Source organism: Tachypleus tridentatus, chromosome 10 (genome assembly GCF_004210375.1).
Source record: "Tachypleus tridentatus isolate NWPU-2018 chromosome 10, ASM421037v1, whole genome shotgun sequence".
NCBI classification, from domain to species: Eukaryota; Metazoa; Arthropoda; class Merostomata; order Xiphosura; family Limulidae; genus Tachypleus; species Tachypleus tridentatus.
In genome coordinates, this window is record NC_134834.1 from 148,009,397 (window position 1) to 148,025,418 (window position 16,022).

Consider the following 16,022-nt stretch of genomic DNA (forward strand, 5'->3'; position numbering starts at 1 on the left):
TTTATATTGTTGGATCCTACAAGAATTAATACAATAGAACACTGTTTATATTGTTGGATCCTATAGAAATTAATACAATAGAACACTGTTTATATTGTTGGATTCTATAGAAATTAATACAATAGAACACACTGTTTATATTGCTGGATCCCACAAAAATTAATACAGTATAACCCACTGTTTATACTGTTGGATCCAATAGAAATTAATACAGTTGAACACACTGTTTATATTGTGAATCCTACAGAAATGAATACAGTATAACACACTGTTTATATTGTTGGATCCTACAAGAATTAATACAATAGAACACTGTTTATATTGTTGGATCCTATAGAAATTAATACAATAGAACACTGTTTATATTGTTGGATTCTATAGAAATTAATACAATAGAACACACTGTTTATATTGCTGGATCCCACAAAAATTAATACAGTATAACCCACTGTTTATACTGTTGAATCCTATAGAACACACTGTTTATGTTTTTAAATATTAAAGAAATTAAATAGGTGAAGTTGTTCGTTTATATTGTTGGATCTTTTAGAAATTAATACAGTATAATATGTTGTATGCTTGCTTGCTTATCTTTAACAGACATCACATGAAAAAAGGGCTTAGGGCCCGAAACGTTTTCCTAGATAATATTATTACTGTATATGTAGTGTGTTTGTTTTCTTTCCCAAACTTCGCTTATCTTGTTGAATCCCCAAAGAATCTCGAAGAATGTAAAAGAATGTGACTGTTTACTTGTTTTTTAGTTCTTGCAGCTCTAATGTTGGTTAGTAACAAGCGACGTTCTGGTAAACCTTGAGGTATATAGCTAGCATAACACCATGTGGCTTGTATCACAAAGCTGAAGCAAGTGGTAGAGGGGAAAAAGAAGTTAAGAGTAGAGGTTTTCAGTAGCTACCGAAACAAATGCATAACGGCATAATCTGTGTAGATGTCGCATTTGCGACAATACAAGTCTTCGATGGTAAACATAACCCATGACCGTTCCCCAATTTTATTTTATTTTTTTTTATTTATCAGGCCTTCAACGGGTGCGTCACTTCTTTAAAACTGAACCAGCTGTTAGCGACTATAACCCAACCACCCTTAACAGTTTATATCGCAAGATAGAAAAGTGAACGTGGACTAATCCAAAAATCTCATTATCTGGAACGTCTGGACTCCATTCATAAACATGTCGGTGGATTACGGGGTTCGAACAGCTAATGCAGGAAAAGCCATCATTTACTAGACCACGTTGGTATTCATCTCTGTACAGACGCCATAGATACAGAAAACGTTCTCAGGAAAAAAGCTGTATTTTTCTCAAAGAAGGTTTACCTACAAGATCATAGGTTAAAGCTCCATCAAGGAATTTCACCGTGAAAAGATAAGTTTATACAAATACAGACAGTAATAATAAAATAGGAAAATAATGATGTGCACTGCTGTGGATAAATTAAGTGACCTTTCTTCAGTCTACTGTGCACAAAGTGACCAAGGTGTAATATAGTGGTAATCAAAGTCTAAAATCTATTAATGATCTGACATGATCCGGAGGTTAGGGCAATCGACTCGCAATCGAATTTTGTCACCGCACGTGCTTGCGTTTTCAGCCTTGGTGATGCTATAATGTGTCAGTGAATTCCACTTTTCGTTGCCTCATTATTGGCGGAGGGCGGTGTTGATTAGCTCACTTCCCTTTAGTCTTTCGTTTCTGCATTAGGGACGGCGAGCGCAGATAGCTCTTGATAGCTTTGCGTGAAATTGAAAAAAAAAGAAAAATGAGATAGAATATAGTCCACATTTATTTAAATATATTCCAAGTCACGTGTCCGGTTTAAGTGAAGTCTAAAGAATAAAATTTACGAATATCGCAATTTGCAATAATACATGATTAAGATGTTAGCCATAGGGACACGTGCAAAAGTTATAGTTGGTTGGTTGGCGTTTTATGGCGCAAAGCAACTAGGCTATCTGCGCCAAGCAAAAGTTGTAATGGTTTTGTTTGTTTGTTTGGAATTTCGCACAAAGCTACACGATGGCTATCTGCGCGAGCCGTCCCTAATTTAGGGAAGGCAGCTAGTCATCACCACCCACCGCCAACTCTTGAACTACTCTTTTACCAAGAATAGTGGGATTGGCCGTCACATTATAACGCCCCCACGGCTGAAAGGGCGAGCATGTTTGGTGCGACGGGGATTTGAACCCGCGACCCTTCAGGAAATCTGGCCTATGCCGGGCCTATAAAGGATCGATCGAAAGTTCGCTATTCTTATTCAGGAAAATAAAGGATATCGAAACCCAGTTTTTAGCGTTTTAAGCCTTCAGACTTAATGCTGAGCCATGGTCTTGGTTACGGTTAAGTCACGATTGTCATAAAAGATATAAATAGATAAATTCTAAATTTACTTTATATACGTTCTTGTTTTTCCAGACATTATAAAAGTTCTGAAATACGTGCTTTGATAATAAAGAGAAATAATCGTCACCGTTGTAGAAATTTTGCGACTGTACATCCTCACACTTGTTTTAACTTTTTACAATTACATATCTGTGTAACCACGACACACGTGGATAACAACGACCTGTATGTATATCAGCATATGCACATGGTCTTGCGTACATTTTTATACTCAAATCAACTAATTCTTTTGTTGTGTTTAGTGATATTTAGGATATTGTGTACCACAATTTCTCATTCTTGCCTTAGCCAAGTAAGGGAAGTCTATTTTCTTCTACACACAAAAAAAAAACTTTACAAACATACGCGTTAAGAAAAGAAAATACTAAATTTGATAACTGACTAAAGATAAAAAACTTTTGTTTTTATATTACGAATAAAAACTACTTTAATGGAATACTTCCCCTTAAAAACACTTTTGTTACGTTTTTCTACTGAGAATGAAAGTTACTTTAATAGAGTACTCCCTCCCTATAAAAGATTCATGTTTTTGTATTACGAATAAAAATTAATAGTATACCTTCCCCCCTCCCTAAAAAATAGTAGGTTTGTGGTAAGTATGAAAACTTAAACGCTAAAAATCAGTTCTCGATATTCGTGATAATTAGAGCACAGACAGCCCAGTGTGTAACTTTTTAGCTATACGCAAAGACACAAGATATCATTTTTGACGCTAATAGCGCTGTCTAATAATATGAATTTAGGTGTTGTATTGTTTTCGTAGTACAAAGCTACACACTGGGCTCTGAGCATTCTGTCAACCGCGAGGAATCGAACACCATATTGTAACGTTTTAAATCGTAAACGTGTTCTCTGAATATAACTTACAGTTATGTATAATTTTTTCACGGCTTTAATCACGTTACACCTCAGTCTTTACTATCTTAAAGCATAAAAACACACTGTGATTTGTAGTTATTTCTGCGTTACGATTACAACTGCTATAAGCTTAGAGTAAGCTTCAAAACGTAAATATACACGTAAGCCTGGTGTGAATAGGGTAAACAGTCTAGTATAAAAGATGAGAAATTAGGCTGGCGTATATCTGGCGTTCCAGAAAATGGTACAATAACGAACTCCAACATCGTATCGTAGATATAGAAAGTATGTTTTACACTAAAAAGGCACATTATCTGTGATCTCAAATCGGTGGAAGTTTCTTGCATTTCATAACTTCACTAGATCCCTTCTTGTTAACAAGATTATAGATCAAAGCTACAACCGTTTAGAGAGATTTATTTCCTGACGTATAGTCTTTTCTATAGAGACGAATCACACGTTTGGATTTTGTTTGTTTATGGAAATCTCAAGTCATTCATGTTGTGGGTTTTCTCTGTGTTATTCTTCTCTACACGTCGTACTAAGTGTTATCTTTATGTGTGAACGATGCTAGCTTTGATCGGTCTCCACCGACTGGAATCTGGAAAATCTGTACCAGCATCTTTGTTGTCATCTAGTTTCAAAAAGTGTATCCACGGTGAAGCTTTCTTCGAAGAATTCGTCAGTAGTAGGACATTTATAAAACAGTCATTTCAACAACATGAATGATTCTTAAAACCCAGAAGACTAAAACAACTGACTCAAAGCATCACAAACATTTGTTTGTATAATTCTAAAAATATTAAATTTCTGATCACTGACTTCAACTTTTTTGTTATTAAGCATAAAGCTACACAATTTCTCACGTCCCACCGCAGGTATCAAAACCCGAATTTTAGCATTAGAAGAGTTACTGCTGAGCCATTGCCGGCACAGGCCACTCACTCACTGGCTTCACAGTGTCTGAACTGAGAGATAAAAAACTGAACAAAGCGATGTATATCCGGATGGTAGCCAGCATTTGTTAATTGTAATTCTCTTTGTGTTTACGTTTAAGTAATTATGTTACGCGTAACAGATGCTGCCACTATGATAACAAACAAACAAAATAAGAGCAATCGTGTAGAAACATAGTTAAAATACATTTTAAAAACAATATTTAAAGTTGCTTTTTGAGGCAATTAAATGTAACAGAATGAATACGGGTATCTGTTAGTTTGGTTTGTTTTGACTTTCGCGCAAAGCTACATGAGGGCTATCTGCGCTAGCCGTCCCTAATTTAGCAGTGTAAGACTAGAGGGAAGGCAGCTAGTCATCACCACCCATCGTCAACTCGTGAGCTACTCTTTTACAAACGAATACTGGGATTGACCGTCACGTTAGAACGTCCCCACGAGTGAAATGGCGAGCATGGTGTGACGGGGATTCGAACCCACGACCCTCAGATTACGAGTCAAGTTCCTTGACCAACTGACCATGCCGGGCCAGGTATCTGTCAGATTACTGTAAACTTACCACTGACATATCAGAGGACTCTCGGTGCCAGAAGAAATAATAATAATTCCTACTCGCTTATGTGGTTTATGTACGCGTAAATAAATTATATATATATTATATCTAAGTGTTTCGTTCGTGCTTTTCCATCAAACAGGTTCAGATACAAAGCTAACTCAAAAATTTGAAAGGATACGTAGCTTTAAAGCAATGACACAAGTAACGTATTTCATGAACTACTTCCAACGTATGGAAGAATACACAGTCTCCGAGAAGTGATTCAAGCAATGCAGCTCCAATATTTTAAAGTACAAATGTACCTTTCTTCACTGGAATTTTAAATTACCTAGTCAGTATGGAGATATATTGTATGGGAACGTTTTAGATTGGAGACAGCAGCCCTGCTTAAATAGGTTAAATTGTGTTACTATGGTAATAATTCAACTCTGTGAGCTAGCAACCATCTGCTCTGCCGTCTCACAGACAGGGTTTGTTTACTGCTTTCCATGAAAAATGTGTTCTCATTTCTGTGATTTATATCATAAATGGTCCCTTTTCATTTTGAATAAGTTATTTTATTCAGTGACGAAAGTGAGGAAAAAATTAAACCAAAAAATGGATGATTAACGTCAAACAGGGAAATGCAGTATATATGTAGTTAAAGTTCTACATTTTTATATAATTTAAAGAATTGGAATCATCAGTTTTGCCTCTCACAACTGTAAACAACAGCAGCTGTGAAACTATGGTAATTATGCAAGAAACAGATAAACAAAATAAACGATGCGTGCATACAGTCCCCTCAGAAACAATGGTATACTTAGGTGAAATTAAGTAGATAAACAAGTTAGTTGCGACCACAATAGTGGGAGATTCATACGACGTGTAAGTATATCAAATCCAACAAAGAAAAAAAATATATATATTTTTTTTTTACATTGAACCGAAACAAAAAATGTGTTTTATTAACAATATGTGGTAATGACACGGTGATGTTCTGACAGGACAAGACCTGAGATATACAGTATATTCAACTCAAATGTCTACCCTGTCAGTCGTCTCAGGGAACCAATCTTGTACAAAGAAAAAGTACTCTTTGTATGTCTTTCAGTATATGTTCAGCCCCCCGCTAGTACAGCTATAAGTCTACAAATTTACAACGCTAAAATAAGGGGTTCGATTCCTTTCGCTGAGCTCAGCAGATAGCTCGATGTGGCTTTGGTATAAGAAAAACACATAAAACGTGTATGTTCAACGTGCCAGATTACCTATGTAATGTATTGGCCACACAAACAGAGGCCACTAGGCCTAAGAGCAGGATTAAGTGTTATTTGTAGCTTGGAACATTATTTTCACGTCAAAATAAGCAAAGACAACATGCACTAAAATCTTGAAGAAAACCCGACTAAAGATGTAGAGAAGGCTAAAACTATAATGTATGCATATATGCAATCTGCAGCTTTACCCTTTAACTGACATTATCTTTGATGCAACACAATCACGTTCATAATTCTAAACATTTCCAGACATAATGACAGGATAAAGACACAGATATCTTAAATATTATTATATATACATCAGGAAATATCACAAATATTTAAAAACACCTTTAAAACATACAAGCACAATATGCATGACCAAAATTCCTTGTAAATACACGAGTTACACTTTTTAACAATAAGTGCAGGGAACTCAATGAAACTAAAATTCTTTTAACGCTAAGGTTACTTCTTACGTGATGGTATTGAAGTACCATATTATAATGGAACTCTTGCTTGAATGATACTGGAAAAACTTTTTATTACGCGATGTGCAACCCCCAACTTCGCGAAATTTTTATTCTGTGCGAATGTAGATTTGCAGTAGGGGTCATGATTTTCCAGTTTCCTACGTTTCCTGTCACAGAGAACTTTTTCTCCATTCTCAGGTTGCAGATATGACATCATGAATATATCACACGCAGAATATATCATGAATATATCAATCTATTGCAGCTGCATCATTAATATAAATATAATAGTAGTGTCTGTTGCATGTCTATGTAAGTACTTCGCAGAGTGTTGATGAAACTTCACCAAAATTGGTATGGAGGTTCACTCGGTCTATAGGAAAATAATACAAATTTTCAATTTTGTATTTTGCGGTTTTTACGAATGTCTTCGTGGTTTTTTTTATTACCACTACTTCGCCCCTGTTGTTGGATCTTCACCAAATTAGGCATGAAAGTGTGTTGGGTCCATAAGGAAATACATGCAAATTTATGGTTTTACATTTTGTTTTTGCTGTTTTCATGAGTGTTTTGGTTATAGTGGGTTGTTTAATTACATATAAAAGAAACAACTTTTTTGTCCTAAGATAACCTTTCATTACTTGTGAATTTACATAACGTCCGTCCAGGGTACGGGTACCACAACTGGTGGATATAATCCGAATTTTTGGAAATAATTGTGGTGCTTGTGAAAATTGTTTCAATTTCTCTCTGAGTCCTGTTATTTACCTGCGTACAAAATATCATCCAATGGTCGTTTTTAAAGTGAGCTATTATGAGTTCCCGTCGAATATTATACTAAAATCCACATCTTTCACCACACCCAACTAACTGCGAGAGGATGAACTGCTAGTCTCCATTTTGAATGACTGATCTTAAAGCACATATTCTGGAGACAGCAAAAAATAAGAAATCATTGACCCCCTAATTGAAGGAGCTAATTTGAGCATTATCACGGAGCCTCATCATTGTCAGTTTCTTTCTGTTGGCCATTCTTGACCTCTCTTTTTGGTCTATTGTCATATCTATTGTTTCAAGGAGGATTATACTTGTGAGCACTCGTTAAAATAAGACAACAAATGGTTATAGGCATAGTTTTTTTATAACAAAAGTCTAGAGCATTCTAAGTCAGTTGAATCCTTGATAGAGATAAAAACAAAGATTTCTATAGGGCGATCATAAGGGCTGGGTTTTATTCCTCTGAACTCACTATACGTATGTATTAATATTGTGGTTAAGAAACGTTTATTAGGACCAGACTAACCAGTATTTTCTTTAATGATCCAGAAATGGTCACAAAAATCTTTTGCTTCAAGACTACACTCATATTTATGAGCTCTTTATTTTGGCGTAGTGGTATGTCGCAGACCGCTAGAAACCAGGTTTCGACACCCTGGTTTTATTCCAACCACACACACACACATACATACACTTTATTTTGAAATTTAAAAGTGCAGTGAAAACAGTGTTGAACACCGTATAACATATAACTGCTATTATTATCATAATTAAAATATGTCCAAGAGAAGTTAACTATTTGGTAATGAAAACAATAAACTAAAAATACTGTATCAAGACTTGAACAATTTCATTTATGTTGTACAGCGCAAACGCAGAGAACAGACCCGGCATGGCCAAGCGTGTTAAGGCGTCAGACTCGTAATCCGAGGGTCACGAATTCAAATCCCGGCCGCACCAAACATGCTCGCCCTTTCAGCCGTGGGGGTGTTATAATGTTACGGTGAATCCCACTATTCGTTGGTCAAAGAGTAGCCCAAGAGTTGGCGGTGGCTGGTGATGACTAGCTGCCCTCCCTTTAGTCTTACACTGCTAAATTAGGGACGGCTAGCGCAGATAGCCCTCGAGTAGCTTTGCGCGAATTTCAAAACAACAACAACAAAAAAAAAGACTAGCTGCCTTCCCTCTAGCTTTACACTGCTAAGTTAGGGACGGCTAGCGCAGATCGCCCTCGTGTAACTTTGCGCGAAAATAAAAAACAAACAAACAGACGCATGTAATTTTAATATTCTCGCCAAAGCCCTTTAGTGCCTTAAAAAAGTACTCTCTCTACATTCCTTTACGAGCATTGCAATGCATACAGAATATATATATATATATATATATATATAACCGATTTTTTTGATGTAAAATAGACATCACATGTCAAATTTGTTATGTACTTGTAATACGTGACAGATAATAACACATGTACATGTACAAATGCAGGTAAATTAACTAACATCTGTCAGCTCCGTTGACACATCTGTGAGTCAAGGGGCACAACTGTTTTTTCAGAGGCTTTTATTCGGCCCTTTGTATAAATAATTCGTACTATTTGAGTTGCTGTTTGTGTTTTCAACTACAGAATATGCTACTACACAAAAATCCAGTTTAGATTATTAACTAAAGGCAACAACAGAAACATAAACGACCTCAGTTAGCTAGGAATGTTTGTTGTTATTCTGCCAGTCATACCATCACCATATATAGATCAGAATACCTATTACCCTTAATATGATGAACAAAGTCTAATGGACAAATTCAAGTGGATGAAGGTCTTTCGACTATGATTTTTAAAAGACCAAGTTACTTCCTTTAAAAATCATACCTTGTTAAAGTTATTGTCTCTCAAAGTTTTTTCACTTTATTGGTATGCTAGAATTCCTAGCGAACGTCAATAGTCATCCCAATTGTCAATACTGTAAAACTATGCACATCTAATAAGTCTCTGTTGTCCTATTTATAATGATTTGTTTGTTTTTAATTTCGCGCAAAGCTACACGAGGGCTGTCTAGGCTAGTCGTTCATAATTTATCTGTGTAAAACTAGAGGGAAGGGAGCTAATCATCACCACCCACCGTAAACTCTTGGGTTACTCTTGTGCCAACGAATGGTTGGATTTACCGTAATGTTATAATGCCCTTTACGACTGAAAAAGCGAGCATGTTTGGTAGGACGGCGATTTGAGCACAGCTCGAGACCCTCGAATTACTTGCCGAGCGCCTTAACCACATGGACATTTGTAATGACCAACTGGTCGATGCTAAATATCTTGGGAAATATACTGGTGTAAAACTCGAACAGTATGGAAAGTAAGTGGGAGGTGATTCCTTTTAACTTTTGATCATGTGGCAGTTTTGACTACTTATCAGTATTAATTTCAAACGTATTAATCCAGAGTTGACAATAATGTCACAACTGATCTGTTCTACTCTCGGCTCATCCTTCTTTGGCTCGATGTAAGCAACCAGAAAAAGGTTTTGTGGAATGTTTCTTACCATCAGCTTGATTGGAATTGAGTGGCACAGTCTTCTTGAGACGTGCACATCTCTTGAACCTCTGGTTCCTGGTTATACCATTGCAAGAATATTCCTCAATAACATGACTTCAACTTTCCAACACGTCAGCAGCCCCAACAGTATGATAGATTGAAATCAAAACGAGATGAGAATCAAACAGTCAGAACTGAGCTGCTCTTACAGTATTGGTATTTACTGTAGTCATACCCAGGCTTGGACTTTAATTCCCTCGGTGTCTTATCGTTACATTTTGAAGTCCAACTTCATCAACTAATGAAGATCTTAGCCACCCCATGTATTCTTGCGACACCTATTGTTTTTAACGATGTGAATTGTACATTCTATTCCAGTAGATGCTGACTTTACACCTGAGCATCAGTAATTTCACTGAAGAAGTCAACTGCTGTCATGAACTATTACAGATGTCTGGTATAGCCAGTTTGGTAAAGATTGACAGTCTGTATAACCCATTCTGGCAACCAATTAAACTAAGAATGAAATCGTGGAGTGCGCGTACATCTGAACAAACTATTTGAATTTCCTAAAATGACCTGTGTTTAGATTCTCCATGTGCTTTGAATGACACCATCTACCGTTTCCTTAAATAACCAGCAACACTGTACCAAAGTGTTAAAGAATGAATCCAGTGGGTAAGTTTTACCCCACTTAGTGAAGTAGTCCATGATGTTGACCAACACACGTGAATTATATATACAGACAAATGAAATGGGTCATAAGACTTGTATTTAAATCAACATGTCCTTTATGTTAAGGTGCTTGACCTTTTCTGTTGATTGTGTCTTTACAGCCAAGACTAGTCATCCCCAAATCACACCGTTTCTTAGTGTTCTCAAGATGACTATGACGCTTGGAATTGAAGCTAGGTTCTTGGGAAGATCTATCCTAAAATGTCTCGTTATCTTATAGGAAGCATATACTGAGATTCTTAATACCACTAGTGGTAATTTCGGGCTTTCTTCATTGATAGCCCCAATTTCTTGAAGTTCCAAAGTGTTCTTCATACAGTACCTATTGATAGATACTGTTTGACTTCCAAGCTGTAACACAGAATGGTAGCTGCCACATTAATGGCATGAGTTATGTCATTGCTGAAAGTCATGTCAACATGCATAACGGTACTGATGGTTGTGTTGTTCTTCAGTTGATTCGATGGTAAACGATCACAGAATACCACATCAACATAGCTGCTCTACCATATCGTCAACAACTTTGTCCTCGATTGAGTGTCTGGCATGTGTTATACATAACTTGTGTATGTGGTTTACATATTTCCAAACATTACAACCCTCTTAGCGTAAACTCTTATCATCTTCGCAAATGTGGCTGGCACATTACGCAGGTCAAATATCGTATTAGCTATCTCAAGTAGTGAAGGCTGTCTTATGAATAATGTCACTGTATAGTTCAACATACAGGTAATCGTTCTAACATGTTAAAGTAACTGGTATACTCTAGTGTATCCAAAGATTCATGTGTACAGAGGAAATGTAAGTGGCCTTATGTCCAATAATTCTTCTGGTAGCATTAGTGTTTCTAGCAAGAACTTAATATCACATATGTGTAAGTGCAGAGGTCACGCTTAGGCTGACTGAAGATGATATAATCTGACCAATGTAACTCTGACCACAACACCCAACCACAGCAGTGGGAGTTGTTGTTTGCTGTCAGTACCCCTGTTGCTTGACAATCGTCCAGAGAAAAGATATTTGTTTGTTTCGTGACGAAAATATATGATCGATTTTTTCTTTCAATGTCCAAGAAATTTGCAATTAAGTGATTGTCTAAGAAATTATACTTTACTTTGCGGATGGGAGGGGGTTTGATATAGTTTCTTCAATATCATGCATACTAATGTTTGATAAAGCTATTTTAGTATTTCAAAAGTGAAAATACTTCTCAGAATTAATCACGTGAACATTTTATACAACAAAAGTACCTGTATTTTAAAGATAACACGCTTCATTTGATTGACCTTTCTAAAAGATCGCCCCTCCCTTTGTGATCACATTGTTTTTGTATCTACGAGCATAAAGAACTTGGCTTATTATGCTGCAAGGCCTGTGCTCACATCAGTTCATAAAGTGCTAAAACAAGTCTAAAGTGCAGTCAAGTTACGAGTCCAATGTACAAATTTATACAGGGGATGTTACAATTGGGTTGAATTTCGGGCAAAGCTAATCGAGAGATATCTGCGCTAACCGTCCGTAATTTAGCAGTGTAAGACTAGAGGGAAGGCAGCTAGTCATCACCACCCACCGCCAACTCTTGGGCTACTCTTTTACCAACCATCTGACCATGCTGACCCTAGGGATGTTACAATACACACACTTGTCCCACGTGTCGACACACACCATCGTGTATCGCACAGGGCATGGTGCCTGCTCTATAAAATCAGTGCTGTTGAGTAATTGTAAAGTCAGTATTAATTAATAACTGACATTATAAGATATATCTGCGAATGCTTTGTATTTTGTAGATTATCTCTTAAAAGTATGTAGTAGCTTTTTTAACCTTTTTATTTATCTTTAAAAAACGCAATTATGGTTACAGTTAGAAGATATATCTCTGTGTATTGTTACTTGACTACCTCGTATCCTGTGTTCATTTGCAGGGAGCAGCACAAATATTTTTATTAAGGAAACAAAAAAGTCATAAAAAACTTGTCTTTTGTTAGAGATTGTTAGCCATCTATGCTAATCATCTCTTATTTGCAAGTTAGAGATCAGAAGGATGACATCTCGTCAACATCACCCACCTTCTGCTTTGGGAGACCTCTCATGGCCAGGTGGTTAGGGCACTTGACTCGCAATTTGAGGGTCGTGGGTTCGAATCTCCGTCCCACCTAATATGCTCGCCAATTCAGCCGTAGCGGCTTTATAATGTGATGGTCAATGCCACTATTCATTGTTAAAAGAGTAGTCCAAGAGTTGGCTGTGGGTGGTGATGACTAGCTGTCTTCCCTTTAACCTTACACTGCTTTGAGCAAAATTCATAACAAAGAAACAAACTATTGAGCAACAGACTTATTTAATTTTGGGACTTAACTACTATTTTATAATGGACCCACATCCCCAAAGTGGAGAGTGTAACTATGAAAGTGCATTTGTGTGTGTTTGTGTTAATGAAACACGAACCACCGTACCTTAGCTTTAGAAGCTGTTATGTTAACCACTTCAACTCCTCCCCGCGTTTTGAACCATTCTTTTCAGATCATACAACTAGTTTTTACCAAAAAACTCAATACTCTAAGATACATAATAGAAATAGATATTAGTACCTTTATATTGGGCTAATTAACAACTTACTAATTTTATATCCAGTATAGAAAGGTTTATAAGCCATTTAGACAAGTAACCCCATGCCACTATACAGACTAGTACCTAAATTCTTTTAAAATTATTTTAAATAAAAATAACAATGACAATAAAATATGTTAGGCAGTCTCTCCCACAAGTATGAGATAACCACGGGATGACTACAGCTTAGGAAGGCCCTGTCTGTTACTTTACTTCCTGGTCTCAAGTCCATATTGGAATGTGCACGTGGTCACTTGCCATCGTGATAAACAGGTTTTTACCTTATAATTGGTTGGTTGATTGATTTCGTATTTTATGGCACAAAGCAGCTAGGCTATCTGCGCCAAACGTCCAGTAAAAAGGTAAAAGGAAATTCAATAAAATTCATAAAAGGAAATCAAGGTAAAACAAAACAAAGTTAAAAATAAATAAATGGCATAAAACTAATGTTTACATCTAGTCTACAACGTCAAGAGAAAAAACTATAGTAATTCAAGTTGTAAAGAACTTTCTGCAGCGTAACTTTAATAATCATAACTCGCCACGAAGACCAACAGGTAAGCACAAAAACCACCGTCAGTCACCTGAAGTTGGCCTTTCCAGTCCTGGTTTCGAGTTACTTAATGTTACGGTCAGTTTCTAATTTCAAATTGAACTAGACGAACTGTGATTATTAAAATGGAGCCACATTAAAAGGTGTAAAGTATATATTAAAAAACTTAAATGGCATTAAAAAAATTAATGGCCTTTAAAAAACTAAAAACACTATCAAGGTGGACAGTGTCACCATCACCAATAACATTGTCTAACATTATGGACAAACCTTGGGACAGAACATGTTTAAAATGGTGCCGTCGTTGTGAATCATAACGATTACAAGAAAGTAAAATGTGGCTTATTGTGATCTCAATGTTACACAAACTACACACTGGTGCATCAGTTCCAGATAAAAGAAAAAAGGTTAAGTTAAAAAACTGTGACCAATGCGTAGTCAAGTTAGAACAACTTCCTCTTTTCGATCCTTACGGGAACAAGAGGCCAAAGTCCAATACAGGGTTTTATTTGGAAAAGCTTGTTTTCGCATTGCTCATTCCAAGTCGACTGCCTGCTGGCATGGAGCCGAGCCCTGAATACAGGACAACGGTCCATGTTTGGGACAGACATAGTGGTGATAGTCCCAGAGCAGATAGATTTAGCTGCAGTGTCGGCAAGCTTGTTCCGGCGAATACCAACGTGGCCCGGTATCCAGAAAAACTGGATAGAAGTAGATATTAAAGAGAAATGGGCTAGTCGGTTTTGAATATAGGCGAGAACAGGGTGTGAACCAACGTGAAGCGATTCCAGAGCCAGTAGAGAACTAAGCGAGTCAGTATAAATCGTGCAGTTTGAGTACTGCTCAGCTTCTATGTGATCCAGGGCGAGATAAATGGCATACAGTTCAACAATGAACACAGAATCTGAAGAGGGGATTCTGCGTGCAACCACCGAACCACAACAAAATATGGCAGAGCCCACACAATCACCTGATTTCGAACTATCTGTATAAATAGGAATGGAAGGATGGTTCGAAAGATGTTCAGCAAACAGCAGACAGTATTTCCAATCAGGAGTGTCTGCTTTTCTAAGATGACTTAAAGACAGGTCACAACTGGGGACTGTAAGAAGCTATGGTGGGATAGGCTGACCAGTGGACACAGCAATGTCATCCAAGAACAGACACAATTCATCTAACTGTGCCTGGATTCGAAGGCCAAAAGTAGCAATGGCAGACCGTCTGGTCTGAAAAAGCATGGCCCATCGAGAAAGGAAAACACAACCCCAGGTGCGATGCTTTGGTAAAAAACGAAGTAACGAAGCATACAGTAAAGACAGTTGCAAATGGCGGAGGTGCAAAGAAGGTTCATGAGACTCTATGTATAAGTTCTGAACTGGGGACGTGCAGAAAGCCCCAGTGCAAAGCTGAAGTCCTTGATGATGAATAGGGTCTAGCATCTTTTAGGCCAATGGTCTGGCAGAGCCGTATACCAGTGATCCATAGTCGAGTTTCGATCGAATAAGAGCACGATATATCTTTAGCATAGAATGTCAATCCGCTCCCCAAGTGGTGGTAGAGAAGACACGGAGAATGTTCAGTGTTCTTGTATATTTGACCCGTAACTGCTTGATGTGTGGTATAAAGGTTAGCTTACGGTCAAAGATAAGCCCCAAGAACTTAGTCTCAGAGACCACAGGCAGCACAACTTCACCAATACGGGGTTCAGGATCAGGGTGAATATCCCGTTGGCGGCAAAAGTGCATGCAAACGGTTTTAGAGAGAGAAGGTACAACCGTTTGCTGTGGTCCACCTCAGTAAACAAGAGGGCATTCTGTAGCTGCTGCTCAATATACCTCATGTTCGACGACTGACATGAGATGTGAAAGTCGTCGACATAGATCCCGTTTGCAACAGTGAGAGGGAGTTGTTCAGTGATGGCATTAATTTTTATACTGAAAAGTGTAACACTCAGAACACAGCCCTGAGGGACCCCAAGTTCCTGTAGAAAAGAACGGGAAAGTATCGAACCCACATGAACTCGGAATTTCCTGTCCATTAAAAAAATTTTAATAAAAAATGGGCAAATGGCCACGTAACCCATATATATGGAAGTCTCGCAAAAGTTCATACCTCCATGTTGTATCATAAACCTTCTCAATGTCAAAGAATATTGATACAAGATGTTATCGTTTGAGAAAGGCTTCTCTGATTGACGTTTCAAGTCGAATCAGGTGGTCCATGGTGGAGCACTATCGTCGGAACCCACATGGGTGGGCAAGAGGAGGTTGTTTGATTCGAGGAACCAAACAAGACGAGCATTAACCATCCT

General features: G+C 37.4%; 1 protein-coding gene across 13 annotated transcripts in view; it reads right to left on the minus strand.

The window, feature by feature from the left end:
* Positions 1 to 16,022, minus strand: part of LOC143230575 (zinc finger protein rotund-like) — a 288,029-nt gene that overhangs the window by 105,511 nt on the left and 166,496 nt on the right. The window lies entirely within an intron of this gene.